Source organism: Prionailurus viverrinus, chromosome E3 (assembly GCF_022837055.1).
Source record: "Prionailurus viverrinus isolate Anna chromosome E3, UM_Priviv_1.0, whole genome shotgun sequence".
In the NCBI taxonomy this organism is placed as follows: domain Eukaryota; kingdom Metazoa; phylum Chordata; class Mammalia; order Carnivora; family Felidae; genus Prionailurus; species Prionailurus viverrinus.
Window position 1 is genome coordinate 19,080,089 of NC_062576.1, and position 19,471 is coordinate 19,099,559.

At 46.5% G+C, this 19,471-nt stretch overlaps 1 protein-coding gene across 1 annotated transcript in view; it reads right to left on the reverse strand.

Moving 5' to 3' along the window:
- The window catches only part of LOC125154806 (uncharacterized), a 520,558-nt gene that overhangs the window by 474,153 nt on the left and 26,934 nt on the right, over positions 1-19,471 (reverse strand). The window lies entirely within an intron of this gene.

Sequence of the window (19,471 nt, forward strand, 5' to 3'; positions counted from 1 at the left end):
ATGAGATCGTGACCTGAGCCAAAATCAAGAGCCAGGCGCTTAACTAACTGAGCCACTCATGTGCCCCTAAGATTTTATTTATTTATTTTTTGTTATTTTTTTTAACGCTTATTTATTTTGAGAGAGAGCGTGAGCGAGCGAGCGAGCGAGCGGGCGAGTGTGTGCACGCCGGGTTGAGGAGGGTGGCAGAGAGAGGGGGGGAAAGAAAGAATCCCCAACGGGCTCCATTCTGTCAGTGCAGAGCCTCATGCGGGGCTTGATCTCACAAAATGTGAGATCATGACCTGAGCTGATGTCAAGAGTCAGATGCTTAACTGACTGAGCCACCCAGATTCCCCCCCCCCGCACCCCCAAGATTTTGTTTTTAAGTAGTCTCTACACCCGATGTGGAGCTCAAACTCACAACCCTGAGGTCAAGAATCACATACTCTTTGAGCCAGCCAGGTGCCCCTTAATGGTTAATTTGTTAAAGGGCCAAAGTGAGTACTTTTCCCCAACTCATTAGTCTAATTTGAATATACTGTACATATAATTTTTTGTCTCCTTTTTTTGTTGTTGTTGTAATGGCTGAACAGTATTCTACAATGTGGTTTTAGTTTATGGGACTGTTCTTCTGTTCATTATTTGGGTAGCTCTGATTTTGCTCTTAAAACGGGGCTGCGATAAACATCTTTGCATGTGCGTTTCAGGTTTCCAGTGAGATGGATTTCAGGGGAGAAGCCTTTGCAAAGTGGTCCTTGAAAGAGGTTGTGTCCGTTTCTGTTCTCATGGGAAAAGAGATGCTAAACACAGAGTATTCTCAGTCTCTTAAATTGTTTGTCAGCTCGCAGGTGGATAATACCTCTTAAAATGTTTTATTTTATTTAAAAAACTTTTTTAGTATACTCACTAGTAAGACTGAGTATTTTTATTTTAAAAAATTTTATGTTTATTTTTGAGAGAGTGAGAGAGAGAGAGAGCAAGCGGGGATGGGGCAGAGAGAGGGAGAGAGAGGATCCGAAGCAGGCTCTGTGCTATTGGCACAGAGCCTGACGCGGGGCTGGAACTCACAAACTGTGAGATCATGACCTGAGGCGAAGCCAGACGTTCAACCGCCTGAGCCACCCTGGTGTCCTAAGACTGAGCATTTTTAGCTCTTCACTATCTCTGATATTTTTTTACAGGACGCCTTTCTCCTTATATTTTCCTAACTGGGTTTTTGGTTTTTTGTTTCATTTATGTTTTTATTGGTCTGTAAGAACTTGTCATATGTATGGTAGTAGTCCTTTGCCTACGTATGTGTTCCATTATTTTCTCTCAAACTGTTGCTTGTCTTTAAGTTTGGCTTGTACCATACGTTTCATGATGCAGAAATTCTGACTCTTTATGGTGCCAAATCTGACAGTCTAACTTTATGGCTTGGGGCTTTTGGGTAACGTGTTATGAGACCATTTTCATTCACTGCCTTTTCAAAAGAAAAGCACTTGTATGGTTTTGGCTTCTATTGCTTAGAGCATTCATCTATCTTTATAATTTTGTATGTTAGAAGTTAGCAGTTTTTGTTCCTACACTGTCCGTTGATGGTCTGTATCCTCCATTGATTTGAAATATCACTTACATACTAAATTCTTATGTATACTTTATCACAGCAATGCGTAGATCATTCTTGACTTCCAGGCGGAATTGCTTTTTTCATTTCGATGCCTAAACATTTTCACTTGCGAAGTGTTAGTCGTGACTTGCCAAGAGCTCCTCTAGCTTGGGGTAAAACAGGGTTGTATCAGGGACTAGCACAATCTCCTTAGTTCATTTGAGCAGCTGTGCTCCAGGAAGAAAGAAAAGAAAGCGATACTAACCAAAGCATGTGTTTGAGTCCGTGGAAGCAATAGCTTTCAGGGAGTCCCACCCTGTAGACTTCCACATACTTCTCATTGGCCAGAATTGGGCAGGTGACCTCACCCCTAGCTGCAAGAAAGTGTGGGAGGGGAGGATTTCTCACGGGGCAGATTGATACCTCAAACAAAATGGGGGTAAGGAGGAAGGGGTAAGTGGATATTGAATGGGGAACTGGGAGGGTCAGCTATATCGCTTATCTTTCTTGTTCTTCAGAATTTCCCCAGGTATTCTTAAGAGACAGAGGGAGAGGGGAAGGAAGAAAATGGAGGTGGGAGAGCAGGGGTGAGAGGGTGATGATTTATAAAATAAAATGCTCAGGTCTTTAGTGTTCAGTTTGATGAGTCTTAACAAGCGTATATGGTTGACTCTTGAACAACATGGGTTTGAACTGCACTTATATGTGGTTTTTTCGATAAATGCAGTACGGTACTCTAAACGTATTTTCGTTTTGATTTTCTTAATATTTTCTTTCTTTTTAATGCTTATTTATTTTTGAGAGAGACAGCGTGCACGAGCAAGGGAGAGGCAGAGAGAGGGAGAAAGAGGATCCAAAGTGGGTTCCACACGGACCGCAGAATGCCCGATGCGGGGCTCGAATCCATGAACTATGAGATCGTGCCCTGAGCTAAAGTCAGACACTTAACCAACTGAGCCACCCAGGTGCCCCTCTTAATATTTTCTTTAGCCTACTTTATTGAAAGAATACAATATATAATAAATCTAACGTACGAAATACATGTTAATCAACTGTTAAGACTTCTGGTCAACAGTAGTCAATTTGTAGTGAAGTGTTTGGGGAATCGAAAGTTATATTCAAAGTTTTGATTGCACAGGAGGTTGACACCCCAACCCCTGTGTTGTTCAAGAGTCAACGGTGTATCTGTGTACCACCGCCCAAAACAAGATATAAAATATATCTGAAACTCTAGAAACTTCCCTTGTTACATCTTTCTAAATAGTCTCCTTACCCTCACCAGTCATCTTCTGGTTTCGAAATCTGTGGTAGATTAGATTTGCCTGTTTTCGAATGTCATAGAAATGGGGTCATACAGTATGTATTCTTTTGTCTTCTTTCACTCAACTGTGTTCCTTGAGATTCATCCATGTTGTTTGCGTTATCAAAGGGAAAGCCAGGGGCGCCTGGGGGGCTTGGTCACTTGAGCTTTTGACTCTTGATTCCGGCTCAGGACATGATCTCACGGTTTGTAGGATTGAGCCCCATGTCTGGCTCTGCATTGACAGTGTAGAGCCTGCTTAGGATTCTCTCTCTCTCTCTCTCTCTCTCTCTCTCTGTCTTCCCCACCCCCTGCTCCTCCTCTGCGTGTGCATCCACGCACACACACAGTCTCTCAAAATAAATAAACATTAAAAAAATTTTTTAAAGATAAAGCCAGATAGTAGTTCACGTGGTGAGGACAGAGTTTAATCAGTAATTAACTATTCCAATAAGGAAAAGAGTCCAGAGTGAATGAAATTCAACTTCAATTTGTACAGAGGAGATTTTAAAGAGAGAATGAGGGAGTAAAGTTGGGGGTGAATAAAATCAGAAGTAAAAAATTACAAAAGCCAGAAAAGGTATTGGTTCATGTGAAACCACCTGGATTTGCTCACTGGGAGACAGGGACCTGATCTTTCAGTGTTGGCTAGAAAAAGCAATGGATGCTTTGGGCAGCCTTGAGTTTTCTCGGGCAGGCACTAAGGGGTACCGGAATCATCCTAGGGGTGGAGCCTTGAGCTGTTAAAGTCTTCATTAGTGTTTGTTCGAGTCTCTATACAGTAAGTCAAGGGTGAAGCCTAGTTGAGAAGAGGGCTCGAGGAACCTGGCTAGAGTTTGGTCAAGGAAAGAGTCTTTGTCAGTGTAAAGTAGTTTGCTCCTATACATGTATGAATACACCATAATTTGTTCGTGCGTTCTCCAATGATAGGACATTTGAGTTGTATCGAAGTTTTTGGTCATTGCAAATAGGCTACAAGGGACGTTCTTATACATGTCTTCAATTTCTCTCAAACAAACGTCTAGGAATAGAATTGCTTAGTCACAGGGTGGGTATATATTTAACTGCTAGACTAATTTCCAAAGTGGTTTATCGCTTTGCACTTCCCACCAGCAATATATTGAAACTCCAGTTGCTCAACATCCTTGTTAGCATTCTGTATTGTCAGTGAGGGTGAAAGAGCATCTCGTTATGGGTTTAAATTGCATTTCCCTGGTGACTAATGATCTTAGGCATCTTTTTGTGTGCTTATTGGACATTCCTACATCTTTCGTGAACTGTCTGTTCAAGTCTTTTGCCCATTTTTGTTGTTAATGGTTTTTGGTTTGGACTCATTGGAGTTTATTCTATATTCTGGATAGGAATTCTTTGTCAGATAGATATATTGTACGTATACATACATGGGTAGGAAAATTCAAATTGAAAACATTGCCAATAGCATCCAAAAACCTAAAGTGGGTAGGAATGATTATAATGAAAGACGCAAAACACCTTTACACAGAAAACCGTAAAACATTGTTGAGAGGAATTCAAGAAGACTGAAGTAAATGGGAGATACACTTTGTTCATGCATTGGAAGATTTGATGTTTTGAGATTCCTGTTCTCCCTGACTTGATCCGTGGAATCAGTGCAATCACCGTCAAAAATCCTAGCCATCTTTCTTTTTTTTTTAGAAGAAATTAAGAGATTGTTTCGAAAATGTATATGGAAACGTGAAGGGTCTTGAATAGCCAAAAAAGTCTTCAAACGAAGAGCAGAGTTGAAGAACTTAAACTGCTTTAATACTGCTTAATTTGAAGACTTGCAGTAAAGCCACAGCAATCAAAGTCTTTGGCATAGAGATAGATCAGTGACACAGAATAAAGAGTCCCAAGAAATAGACCAAACACAAGTACTGTTGGTTGATCTTCACCTAGATTGTCAAGCCAATTCAGTGGGCGAAAGGGACGTCTTTTTAATGACTAATTCTGGGTAAAGTGGAAATTCAAGTGGAAACAAAATGGACCTTAGCCCCTACCTCGTTCTGTACACATTAATTTGGGATGGATCGTAAACCGAAATATAAAAGCTAGAACCATAAATCTTTTAGATGAAACCATGAGAGCATATGTTGACAACCTTGAGGTAGGCAAATGTTTTGGATACAGAACCAAAAAAAGCACTAGTTACAAAGGAAAAATGGATGCACTGAGAAAATGAACGGGCAAGACAGACTGGGAGAAAATATTCAGACTACATGTGCTTAAGTGTTTTATTTTTTCCAAAAGAACTTTAGCATTATTCAGGCCCATGACATCCTGTTACTCTATTCTGTATTCACTGGGTTTTTTGTTTGCTTAAGTCAGATATGAGACACTGTACCATGGGAACTTTCTGATTGACTTCTCCTACTTAACTCACCCTCTTGTGAATGTTGGTTCCTTTTTCATAAATGCCTTGCCCACTAGTCAATGAGTACTTACACTGAAGGCACTAGATTTTAGATCCTATTCATCCTTGTAAAGTCATTGGGTGTTAGCTGAAGCCAAAAGGCAATACCAGTAGCCTCTGTTGGGAAGAAACGATAGCGTGTGAGTTAATTGAGGCTCAGTTTTGTTTTCTTTTCTTTTGTTTTTACCTGATTCAACACTTAAGGCCTTGCGGATCTACTTAAGAAAGCAACAGAGCTCACAAGAAAGGAAACAAACTGAAAGTCTGTTGAGGTACAAAGTCTGTTGCCCTTAAGACTTTGCTTCCTGCCTTCCATTTATAACCAAGAATAAAACTACCAAGAAATAGAAACAAAAAAAAAAATGAGACTAAAAAAAAGAACAATAACATTAACAATAAGAGGTAGAGCAGTATCTTAGGCTAGTATGCAGTATGTAGTTCAGATTTCAAACTTAAAAATTGATGCTAAGAGTATCGGATTGATTTTTGCAATTGCATTTAAGTACGTTGTATGTATGTGTACGTGTGCATACGTTACATATATGTGTTTAATGTATAAATATGTGTGTGTGTGTGTGTGTGTGTGTACGTATATACACACACACGCACACACAGATATCATTTAAGCAACTGAAGTGTCGGGGGAGGGATCCAAATCCAGGTTGGGAAATAGGTTTGAAAAGCAATAGAATGAAGTTTTCTACAAGGTTCCGCAGCTTGAGGGACCGACCTTCACCTCAGTCTGTAAAGCAGTGCCTCCCGCAGGGGGTCATTATGAGGGTTGTAGGCGTTCCGTTCCTATCGGTCAAGCATCTGGAATGATGCCTGGCATTGTAGTCAGCTCTCAGGAGTGTGGATAGAAGTAAAATGAACCTGGCCTTGATCCTCACTGGCTGGGAGAGCGCGGAGGGCCCCTGCCCTTTCCTTCAGGTGAAGAAATCCCTGGCGGAGAGCATGTCACCCCCTTCCTGTTGCAGGTGGTACTCATGCCTATAGGGCAGAGTCAGTAAATGCTCTTGAGTGAGTAGGCGGTTGGCCCAGATCAGTGTTTCCCACGGAAGGAATGTGAAATGACTAGGTGGCACACAGATGTTTGAAATTTTAATAGTTAGGTATTTATTGTAGCCTGTGTTAGAAGAAAATCCCAGGTAGCACGTCAGACCCGAGTACTAAAAAAAAGCGAGTTGATTTAAAGAAATGTTACACTGAACAGGGGGTATGCGAATGTCATGAAAATTTCAAAAGCAATAGGGATTGACCGAAGACTGCGAAATAGGTCTTCCCAATTCTGAGATTTTTGATGCTTTGGGTTTTAAACAAAGTCAGGATACACAAAGAGAGGGGCTATTTTCTGGGTTTGGGCAACAGAGGACTGTGGTGGGGACAGACAGACAGACAGCAGCACTAGGTGCACAGCGTCAGTGTAGACGCGACCACTGTTCACCTTTTGGTGCCTACTCTGGGAAGTCTCGATATGTATACTGTACACGTATGTATATTCACGTGTACGTGAATGTACGCTTTCATCTAACAGAATTGGGAACATTCTGTACGTAGAATTCTGTAGCTTGCTTTGTTCACCTGATAGCGTAACCCCACGTTCAGTGTTCTTACCGAAACCTTTTTGTGTTCATTCTTGACTATTTCCTTAGGGTAAAAGCCTAGAAGTGGGATTGCTTGGTCATCGCGTAAATAGAACTCTTCAGCTTTGAGTACCAGCAGCCGAAGTGCCTCGTGGCATGGCGGTGACAGTTTACAGTTCTGGTGGCTCAGGTGCCCTCTTTCTCATCCTCACCAAAGCCGGGTTCTATTAAGTGGTTTTGTGGCTGATTTGATAGCAGATTTACTGCTTGCTGTTTCTGCTTTCATTTTGCATTTTTGGGTTTCTTTATTTCGTATATTCAGTGATCACTTGGCTCTTTGGTGAACTGCCCATTTTTGGCCTTTCTTCTGGGATATTAGGAATTTTTTCCTTACTGATTTATAAGTTCTTTATGTTTTAAGGATGTTACTCTGTGATGTCACAGGTACTTTTCATCGCTTAATATTTGCCTCTTATGTTTGCTTATGATATCTAAGCTTACTGTTGCTCATGTGAAGGCAATACTGTATTTGATCCATGCTGTGCCACACGTTCTTCCGTCTTTGCCATCAGCTGTGATTTATTCTCGATGTGTCCCGCGGTCACTGCCAAGTCGTAGTTAGAGTTGTCATTACCTGTGCAAGTGGATGTGGTCATTGTTGCTTGCGGCATGGCCAGAGGACTACACCGTCAGCTCTTGGGTGCTTCTGGCCACGTGCCTTTTAAGGGCCATTTGCAGAAGGAGCACAAATCCTGATGCTGTTGGAGAACCATCCATTGATCCCTCCTGATGAGATCGAGAAAGGCTCAGTAACAAAACCTGCACCGGAGGGTCGGTAGCGTGGAAGGAAATCTTGGAGAGGATGACGGTGATCTCTTGGGGATGCAGCCTTGCCAATGCCCTTGGCGGCCCGAAGGTCCATATTGTGTGGAAACTCACAGATACCCCAAAAGGGAAGCCTTAACCCTCTTATTGCATTCATCCATTCCCTTTCAATCCGTTTAAATAAGCACAAAAGGGCTTTTGCCGGAGCGTCTGGCGGCTCAGTCAACAGAGCGTGCAACTCTGGATGTGGTTGTGAGTTCAGGCCCCACGTTACACACAGAGCCTCCTTGAAAACTAATTAAACAAACAAGTAAACGGGCTTTTTCCAACAAGCACAAAATTAAAATTGTAAGCAATAAGAAAAACATTAAGCTAACTAACTGGCAGTGTTTCTTCTTTCTTTTTTCAGTCTTATAATTGATAATGTCTTAGATGAAACATGGCATATAGTTCATGGAGAAAAAGTTTAAAACATAGAGATAAATTAAAACACACACACACACACACACACACACACACACCAGAAATCGCCAGTTCCCTAGTACTCGTCTGTAGATACGCACATACACGTGTTCACGGGCACGTTGGCTACATAGGTTTTTGGCCTAACATTTTTCCCTTCACGGTGTCTTGAACATCTTGGCATGTCTGATCCTTGTAGTTCATGTCTGAGATGACCGGTTAGTGTTTCCTTGTGTGGATCCACCATGTTCAGCTGGGCTCCCAGGGGTGACAGAATTCTAAGCTCTGAACCAGGTTGCCCATCTCCCTTTGGAACTCCCCATCAGCAGTGCCCGCTACTTCTTTGACCCTTAGTCTTCTTAGCAGTGCTCTGTAAATCTTCTCATGTTAGCCACTCTGAAGGGCAGATCAGTGACATCCTTTTCCTCCCAGAAACCACGGGCAGTCTTCTAGATCTGGAGACCGGAAGGAGACGCGTGTTGGAAACATTAGGAAGCGGGAGTCGTAAGGACTCGTGACCGGATACGTTTGTGTTCTGTCCCCACCTGTTACGTTTGTGCACCTCGCCGTGCTTTGGGGCCGCTGCACGTGGCTGCAGAGGTCTCTCCCTGGCTCCCACCACCCGCCTCTCTAGTTTCTCCTGTTTCTCCGCTGTTCTCCAGCCTCCCTACCGACTTTGTGACTGGAACATTCCAAGGCGGTTCCTGTCCAGAGCATTTCTGTCTGCTCTTCCTCCTGTCTAGAACACCTTTTGCACAGCTTTCTCCAGTTGTGTAAGGACCCAACTCAGCCCATTCCCTTTTCAGAGAGGCTTTCCCTCTCACATTCTCTAACGTAGGTCCATCCGTCCTCCATGCTGTTGTCCTTCATCTGTCACAAGCCCTTCCTTCTCTTTGTGTCTGGTTCACTACCGTATCCCCAATGGCTGGCACGTAGCAGACCCTCACCAAAGATGGCTTGACGGAATCAATAGTATTAACTTGACGGAGAATACGGTTGAGAGGAGGGGAAACCTCTCCTTGTCATCCAGAGGAGGGCGGTAGTAAGTCCAACGCAGAGCTTGCGGAGGGGGGCAACTCGATCAGCTTTTCGGCAGGTAGGGCTGCTGGGCATTGGAGTGAGTGCCTTCTTTGTGGTGCATAGTCAGGCAGTGGCTTGGTGTTGTTGAAGGATTCTGGCATCGGATGTCAGGGTTGACCAGGTCAGTTCCAAGGCCGCCTCCAACCCTTAGGTCCATGTTTGATGTTCGCATCACTAGTCTGTGGTTCTTGGACTGCAGATACGGCCTTGACCACTAGATGGCACTAGGTGATTCCTTTGAGGCCGGGGCTCCTCAAATCCGCCAACAGTGAGAACAGCATCTTCTCTCTTTTTTTACTTATTGAAGTATAGTCGACATACAATGTGACATTAATTTCAGGCGTGCAACAGAGTGATTTGACAAATCTACGTATCACTCAGCACTCACCACGGTTAGGTGTCGTCACATCTGTCACCGTACTGTTATAACAGTATTATCGACTGGATTCCCTATATTCCACTTTTCATCTTTGTGCGTTACTTATAGGACTGGAAGTGTGTACCTCTTAAGCCCTCCTTGCCTATTTTGTCCATCCCCCCGCCCCCTCTGGCAACCACCACCTTAGTCTCTGTGTTTCAGAGTCGATTTTGGTTGTTCAGAGAACAGACTTTTCATTGCATTTTACCCCAAACACCCACTTCAACAAAAGCTTCACAAAACCGTCTTAACTCTTACAGTGTGGAATGCATACTGATATTTTCTTTTTTTAAAAATTTTTTTTAACCTTTATTTTTTTGAGATAGAGAGAGACAGAGCATGAACGGGGGAGGGTCAGAGAGAGGGAGACACAGAATCTGAAACAGGCTCCAGGCTCTGAGCTGTCAGCACAGAGCCCGACGCGGGACTCGAACTCACGGACCGCGAGATCATGACCTGAGCCAAAGTCGGCTGATTAACTGACTGAGCCACCCAGGTACCCCTGATATTTTGTATTTCACTCTATTCGACTGCATTTTCACAGATGAAGACTTGCAAACTACTACACTGATTTTATTATACGGATGGGTCATAATTCATCGTTTGAAAAGCACCATTTTAGACAGCTGAGCCTGTTCACCCTTGGAAAACTTGGACAGTCTGGGCCCGTAGCGAATCGTGTCCCTTAATGAGTACTTTGTGCATTTCCGTGCTGACTTGCTGCCTCGAGAAGCCAAAAGTATGTGCTTCCTTATGTGTGTGTGTGTGTGTGTGTGTGTGTGTGCGCGCGCGTGTGCAGCTGTGTGAACGTGGACATGAGAGAGACTGGGGGGGATAGGTTTGTACAGGATTAGCACCGACCACAGTCAAGGCAGCGGTAAGCCTTGTCAGTGGACGTAAAGAGAAGGTATCATATCTGCCTCTGGGAGCTCAGACTCTAGCTGGGTAACAGTCACTCACCCCTTCCCCTCTCCGCTTGTTCATCAAGAAACACGGAAATGAGCTCATACACTCAGGATATCGCTTAGGATGCTTCAGGGTGTAGCAGGTAACAGAAGCCTGACTCCGTTTGGTTTAAGCCATAAAGACATTTGGAAACTCTCAAAATGTCTGTGGAGAGGTAGAGCGGGGTGCAGGCCCACAGGGGCTCGGCCTTAAGGATCCAGGTTTCTCCCATTACGTGTCCTTGTCCTAAGGCTGGTTCCACTCATGGTTGCCAGAAGACCTTAAGTGGTCATTGGGGTTTCAGATCCCTGGCTTAGAACACTAGAGCTTTGATTCCCTGTCGTGTGGCCTGAGGAGAGGTTAGGTTACTGTAGCATTTTCCAGGTTGTAGTGCATGCCAGAGAGGGTAAGCTACAACGGCAAAATTTTCTAGGTTGTAGCTGTTCTGTTTGTTTGTTCCTGGTTTTCCCTTTTACTCCTTAAGGGACGTGAAATGACAGAGCCGGGGGAAATACTTAGGGAGTCATTAGTGAGTTTGACAAAACAATTCTAGATCTTTCCTGTGGACCCAGAACTTCTGGTTGAGTAGGGTTGTCTGAATAGTCCTGGCCAGCGAGTTTGCCGAGTGAATAAACGGTTGCACGTCTTCTGGGTGAGGGACGAGGTGAGGTTATATGCTCTCCAGGGTCCTGGGAGAGGAATTAGCAGTCAGAATAAAGAGAGGTGACACATGGCCGCCGTGGGAAGGGTGAGAGGAGTGTAAGTGAGCACCTCGGCGGATGGCTGAGTCTGTTTACATGTGTAACGGAGTGCTAAATGGGAGTGTGTTGGCCTTGTGAAGTAGATGGTTTCCCTCCTTGACCTGGTTCCCGAGAACCTGAATCCACTGACGTCTACTCACCTGCCTCCTTTTTATCCCTTCCAGGTTTGCGGTAAACATTGGCTACTGGCATGACCCTTACATCCAGCATTTGGTAAGACTGTCTAAGGAGAGGAAGGCCCCCGAAATTAACAGATGCAAGTGATCCCCTCCCTTCTCACTATTCCCTCATCAGCAGAGAGGCCTGGGGTTTTAGGGATTCATTCGTTTTTCTTTTTTTTACACAGTACAAATTTATTATCTTACAGTTCTGAAGGTCAGAAGTCAAACATGGGTCTCACTAGGCTAACATCAAAGTGTCATCAGGGCCGTTTCTTTTGGAGGCCATAGGGGAGAGCCTATTTCCTTTTCTTGTCTACCTTCTAGAAACCACCTACATTCCATGGAAGATGACCCCTTCTCCATTGCAAAGCCAGCAGTGTAACAGAGGGATTCGTTCTGAACATGAGAGTTCCAGCGTTCCTTCTCTCCGGTAGTATATGAAAGTGCTTACTTCCCAACATCCTCACCAACACAGTGCATCATGAAACTTTTCATCTGTGTTAATCCGATCCATGAAACATGGTGTCTTACAGTAATTTTATTTTAGATTCCTCTTATTTTGGGGTGAAGTTGAAGATCATTATGATTATTTCTTTAATATCTGTTTTAAATGTTTATTTTGAGAGAGAGCGAGCGAGCGAGCGAGAGTTCACTTGCTCGCAAGCAGGGAGGGACAGAGAGAGAGAGGGAGAAAGAGAGAGAATCTCAAGCAGGCTCCATGCTGTCAGCACAGAGCCCGATGTGGGACTCAAACCCTTGAACCGTGAGATCATGACCTGAGCTGAAATCAGGATTCGGACACTTGCTTAGCCCACTGAGCCACCCAGGTGCCCCAAGATCATTTTTATATGTTGAAGAGCCATTTATATGTCTTTTACTGTAAACTGTCTGTTCATGGAAGGAATGACTTTTTTTGGCCTTATTAAAGTGATAGTAACCGTGTTAGGCTGTACAACTCATTTCTATCAAGGCAGTGAAAGGATTTGAGGCAGGAGGGTGACTTAGTCTCAGCCAGATTGAGAAATTGGCCAAATGACCATCGTTCTTGTGGGTGCAGGGCATCTTGGCCCTAAAGACGGATCCTATGGGTAGTTTCAATGAGAAATGCAAAGAAATTTTAAAGTGGTGCTTCCTGAGAATAAGGACATGGTACTTACTTTGAGCTGAGGGTGAAACCAGGCATCAGTAAGATTGGACAAGGCCTGGCTAAGAGGCCTTAAGCCTCCCTCCCGCACTCTTGAGGACACTTTCCTAACAGACGCTGCAGAGGCAGGGCCCCACCATGGTGCCCTGGGTGCTGGGGGCCATGGGCAGCAGGTCAGCCCTCCGGCCTTCTTCCTCTCCCTGGGTTGGCATCGCTAGACTAGGCCCCATAGTAGGAGAGTGCTTCCGAAACAGCGTGTGGGGAGCATTTTAAAAATTTTTCCAATGTCCAGTCCGTTGTGGGTGATACTCTGTAACCCACGGTAAAAAGGATTTACTAGAAAAGTAAAATGGAAGAGACATGTAACGTTTACTTATTTTTGAGACAGAGAGAGAGACAGAGCATGAACAAGGGAGGGTCAGAGAGAGAGGGAGACACAGAATCTGAAACAGACTTCAGGCTCTGAGCTGTCAGCACGGAGCCTGACAGGGGGCTCGAACTCACAGCCTGTGAGATCATGACCTGAGTCAAAGTCGGACGCTTTACCGACTGAGCCACCCAGGCGCCCCAAAAGAGACATGTAAAAAGACAAGCTCAAATTATTTACTAGTAGAATCCATAGACACGAAATCCCTATGTCAAATTGCAGTAAGTGTCTAAATGCCACTCACATTTTGTTCTTAAAGTAGTAATACTGTAAGCAGAAGGGCTTTAGAACACAGATCAATTTCATCTTCCTTTCACCCTCTTTTATTTCTTGTCTCCTCGGTTCCAGCTTCCCACGCCAGAGCTTCACAAGTCGGTTTATTAGGCACCATTTGCCTGTGCACCGCCCCCCGCCCAACCCCGCCTGTGATGTTTTACAAACATCGAGGCTCTAACCCGCACAGGATGGACACGAAGGGAGCACGGTAAGAAATATGGCTGTCTTTGCTTTGACATTTATCTGCCCCATTTCCTGACCCCAGAATACTTTCCAGACGGTCTCCCAATTTTGAGTTTCAGCCGAATTCTGAGTAGCTCTCACTTAGCCACAAAAAGACACATTTCTAAGAGGGACATTTAGATCCCATGTTTTCATGTAAAATAGTTTTCTTTCATATGTAGAATTAGGGGGCGTTGCGGTTTCCTTAAGGTAGTTGATCCAACCATTAGATAGATTGTGCTTCTTTTGGTTCACATGGCTTTAAAAAAAAAAAAAAGGAAGAGAATTTGAAAGTCGTTACTTCTCCCATAAGGTCTATGGATAACCTAAACCGCGACCCCTGAAGAAGGGCAGAAGGGTTGCCTTTTGTCCTCCTGGTGTGGTGAACTTGGCAAGGCTTATTTCCATCATCACCGAGTCATGGCTTGTCTCTGTCTCTCTCTCAGGATACGTTGCTCGCGTCCATGGCGTCAGTCAGCTGATAAAGGCATTTCTACGGAAGACAGAATGTCCCTGTCAGATTCTAAATCTTGGGGCTGGGATGGGTACCAGCTTCTGGAGACTCAAGGTAAATTAAAAAATACCGCCCCCTTGTTTCCCCAATTGTTTACTTTTGTGAAGGTTCCCACCGGGTTCAAAAATGTCAGGGGCGCCTTGGTGACTCTGTCGGTTGAGCACCCGACCCTTGACTGCGGTTCAGGTCACGATCTCTCGGTTTGTGGGTTCAGGCCCCGCGTTGGGCTCTGTGCTGACGGCACAGAGGCTGCTTGGGATTCTGTCACTCTCTCACTCTCCCTCTCTCTCTGCCCTTCCCCCATCTCTCTCTCCAAATAAGTCAATAAACATTTTTTTAAACGCTAGAAATCTATTCAAAAGGAATGCGGTGACTGCCTGTCTCGCGTCCCTGTCCCCATCTGCTTGCACCTGCTGTGCCACCACTGTCAGCCACGTACGTGATGTCACCAGGGCCCTAGATATGTACCTTGCTTCTGAGCTCCTGCTGTTACAAACAGGGCTTTCGATCAGAATCCTTGTATACATTCTCTGCGTGTGTGCAAGAGCCCTGCCAGTGGAGTAGCTGAGACCAGGGGCCCGTGCATTTGCCGTTTTGACGACAACAAAAGACTTCACTGTCGTCGTGACGGTGTCTTCAGTATAGCTTGGAGATTTGCAAGGCTGGGTGATGGTAGCATGACACATAGCCCTTTTAAGTTTATTTATTCATTTGGAGAGAGAGAGAGAGAGAGAGAGAGAGAGAATCCTAAGTGGGGCTTAGATGCGGGGCCTGTCCCACGGAGCACGAGACCGTGACCCAAGCCGAAATCCAGAGTCAGAGCCCAACTGCCTGAGCCATCCAGGTGCCCCTCCATTCTCTGATTTGGTCCCTCACCTCCTTCGTTAGGGTTCAAGAGCAGGTATCATTACACTCCCTCACAGAAGAGGAAATGGGTCCAGTCAGTGGCAGAATCAGGACCACAGGCCTGGTCTTTGATTCCGGGCTGGAATTGTAGCACCAAACCTTTTCTCTACAACGATCTCACTGATTGCGTTTTCTTTTTTGTAGGTTTGTACAGATCTCTCTTGGTTCTTCTGTCAGGTCGGTCATGTGGCAGTCGTGGGTACGTGCATTTCCCCAGATTCTTGCAGGAGTACACCAAGATAAACTAGAGCGTGTGGGCCTAATGCGACCTGAGTGTGTATTTTGTCCCTCATCAGCTCACCCGATGAGGTCTTTGGTCATCGGTGCCCCCAGCCTCTCTCTCACTGAGGCCAGAAATCAGTGGCCTCAGCACAGCCTTAGTATTAACCGGTTGCCTCTGCATTCTTCATTCAGGATAAGATAGCTAACGTTTCTGAAGGGCGTGCACATCCATGACCTTGGGAATGAACATGAGCGCTCTGCAGGTGGGGGGAGGGGGTTACCCAGATGGGGCAAGGCGGGCTCCGAGAGCTTGTGCCGTCCCCAGGTCGGACAGCCAGTGGCACTGGAGCTTCCATGCTCCAAACGACGGACTGCAGTTCGTCCACGTCCAGATTCCCTCCTTGTTCTCTCCAGAGAGCCCTGCAGCTGCTCGGGGGTGGGGTGGGGGTGGGGGACTCTTTGCTATAGGTCGGCGGTGCCTCTGGGCCTCAGAGACCACGGTGTGGTGGAAGGAACTGGAAGAGAATGCAGTGGCAGAAGGTGTGCAGTGTGAACAGAAGCCACGGGAGAAACTCCTCCTTTGGGCTTGACACCCTTTTCAACGTGGTCCCGTGGTTTGCTTTCTCCCCCCGCCGTGTAGGTGGGTTAATCATTACTAAATCTGAGATTTTTATTTCTGAGCACGGTACACTGAAGCTCATGTGGCCCTTCCAAGAAAAAGGTTATCTGTGAGGAGCGAGGAAGGAGAATAGTGCAGGCTCTGAAACATTTGGTGGAGTTTTTTCGTTTTGATAATGACATTAGTCGAAAGGGTTTTAAAAAATCTGAGTTTCTTTTTAGAAAAATGATGCTCGTTTGCTCTTTGGAGCAGGAGCTGAACGGGCCAAATTTAGGCTGCCACCTATGTTGGTAAATAAAGTTTTACTGCGACACAGCCAACTCCCAGTTCCTTCCATCTTCCCTATGGCTGCTTTAGCCCTACGGCGGCAGAGTGGAGAAGTCACAGCAGAGACCGTCTGGCCTGCAAAGGCTAGAGTACTGGCTGTTGACAGCACGTTCGCTGATCCCTGTTTTTGAGCTCTGTGTGCTTCTGTAAAAGAGGAGGGGAAATCTCGTCGGCTAGTCTTGTTGTCTCGGGCACCTTCCACCTGGGAGGGTCCCCTGGCTGCACCAGCAGAGGCTTGGCTGTGGGTCACAGGCTTTTGGCTGCCGCTGTGTGTGAGCTCGTTCTGTATGACGTCAGGCCCCAAGACCATTGGGACAGTTGAAGCCTCCCACCTTCAAGCAGCGGGTGAGAGTAGGGTGCAGGAAAGCCAGGACAACCCCAGACAAAGAATAAAGGGTGAGTGACACCCTTTAAGGGACCTCAGCTTCTTGGTGTCTCTTGAATCCTATTTCCACACGGCCAGAGGATCAAGGACGCAGGGGGTCAGTCTCAATATGGCAGCCTGTGCAGCGGTCGGCCACGTTGGATCTCCTTTGAGCCTACGGGATACTCTTCGTCACGGTTGTCCCCGGCTGCCCTCCGGTAGCTATCCACGGTCCTGGTTGCCTTCCATGCCTCCTGTGACGTGCGAGCTACTGGCGAGTGGAGTGTCGGAAGGGCTCAGGGACTGCCAGAATACAAAGTTGAAGCCTCATGTCCCACAGCCATTTGTTGCCCCTTTCCCAAAGGCAAGAAAGAAGATGTCTGTTCCTTAAAAGCTCCAGGTGTGCCTTTTGGAAGCTTTCCCTCCATGGTGACCCCTTAATCGGCATTCTTAAGAGGGCAAGTAGCTGATGAGTGGGCAAGCTGTTTAGAAAGTCAGAAGTCCTAGACGAGCTACAGGATCGTATGCTGTCCTTCATTTGCTTTTGTTCTCCAGGCCTCGAATTTTAGCGTGTCCTTAACTTCATATCGTCTGAGTGAAATCCTTAGAGGGTGTTCTGGAATTTCCTAGCAAAAGTCATCTTCTGGTATGCTCTAAACGTTTCCTCCAAATACCTTCGGATAGCTTTTTACCCGGCCCTGCCCTACACACGGGCAGGGGAGCGCGGCAGCACCGAGAGAGAACGGTTGAGATCGGTGAGCGTGTCTCTTCTGATGGGTCAGGAGACTGTCTTTGTCTCTGTCTTCCTGTCTCCCCCTTCCTCCCTCCCCCTCTGTCCCCCAGACCAGATCCCCTGAGATTTTCCAAGGGCTGAGGGGTAGCTGGCTCTCACAGTTCTGACACTTGCCCTTAAGGTCACCTCCTACTGGAAAATGCTTGCTGGTGATTGCAGCCCCCCACTCCCCCGCCAACATGCTGTCTTGGGGGGCCGCTCCCTCTCTGTCCCTGCTGTCCATCGCTCGTTACTGTGCACGTAAATGGTGTTCTGCGCAGTTGCTCAAGTCAGAAAGAGGGGTGTCATCCTCACCCCAGCTCTTCCTTAATCCCGGCCCACACCTGTGAGGCCCACCACCGGGTTCTGGGCACCAACCATTGTCTTTTTCTTGGTCTTTCTTTCCACTTTAAGTAAGCGGCTCTGTACTTGTGGAATGTAAGTACAGGTGGATACGGAGGCGTTAGAAGAGCGCTTTGGGGGGGCGCCGGGCAGGTCACCAGGTTGTGGAGCGCCTTGTTTCTTTCCCCAAGCGTCAGGGGCGTCGGGAGCTGCTGCAGGCAACACGCAGGGTGTCGCTGAGAGTCCAGACAGCGGTGTCCTTACAGTGTGTGCAGTTGGCGAGCTGAGGAGGAGAGAATGCATTCGTGAATACGCATCGGGGCTGAGGGATTAGTTGGACGTGACAGAGAATGTGCTAGGATGGCCAGGGGGCCAAGCGGAGACCAGGCCGGGGATGCAGAAGAGGGAGCAGGGTCGTGTGTGTGTGCGCGCGCGCGTCTGCCACGCTTTTTTACTGCAGCCCTCAGTAAAGATAAATGTACACCCCAGGCCAAGACCTAATTCTAAGTACCCTTGTCAATAAGGTTTTTAAGTTTATTTATTTAACTTGAGAGAGAGAACCCGTGGGGGAAGGGCAGAGAGAGAAGGGGACAGAAGATCCAAAGCGGGCCCTGGCTCCTACGTGGGGCTCAAACTCACGAGCCGTGAGATCATGACCTGAGCCAATGTCAGACACTTAACCGACGGAGCCACCTCGGCGCCCTGTCCCCGTGACAGTCAATGATAAAGGCACACACGTGGCACTTACTAAGGCAGGCCCTGTTCTGAGTGTCCCTTGTGTGTCCTTATTTCCTCATTACTCCTCACAACCCCGTGAGGTGCTGTCCCTGTCTCTGCTTCGCAGAGGAGGGAAACTTGGCCCAGGGAGTGGAGTGACTTTGGGGCCTCGCAGCAGACAGGCGGTGGAGCTGGGATTCGAACCCCCGTCCCCTGCTCCAGAGCACCTGCCCTTTACCACCCGCTGTATCGTCCCCTCACAGAAAAAAGTAAACGTGTCACAAAACAGTACTCATCCCCACTGTGTGCGATGCTACGGGATATTTGCTGTTTTATTCCATTTTATCCCTCAAATGCTGGTCAGCATTGGTGTCCTGACCCTCTCTGATTCATCTCGATCTGCTTTTTGGAAAATTCTGTCAGGTCCTACTCCCCCAGCGCCTCCACATACCCCCACCTCCATCCCAGGCACTGCTCCCCCAGTTCAGGCTCCCCGTGACTTCTTCCCTGGACAGCTGTGAACCCCTGACTCCTGTCTTCCATCCAGTCCCCACGCGGAGACCACAGTCATCTGGAAAATACATCTCTGCCCATATCGTTCCTGGATGTCAAACCCTTAAGTGCCCTGATGCTCTTCGGGGCCTAGTACTCGCTCGGTACATGAAGGTGGTCAGTAAATGTAGGAGTGAAAACATAATTCTAAAGCTTACTGCGTGTTTTTCCTCAGGATTGAGATCTTCTCCCAAGTAAATATTGTGAAGTGGACTTTCCCGTGAGAGTCACGAGAAAGCTGCACAGCATCAAGTGAGTATGGCTTTGACCACAGGAGAGAGCCCGGTAGGATTCAGGGGCAGCGTTCAGGAGGTGGCCAGTCTGAACGCCAGACACCTCATTTTAGGGGACTCTTCTCTTTCACCCCCTTCCCACTTTCCTTCTGGCCCCAAGATCCCCATTCCAAACTGTCTTCAAAATGAAATATCCCCTCCCTTGCAACTCTTCTGTCCATTAACGTAATTCTCTGAACACTTAATAGAAATGACCTATAGTGGTTTAATTTTAATCTGAAATTTAAAAAAGTGTTTT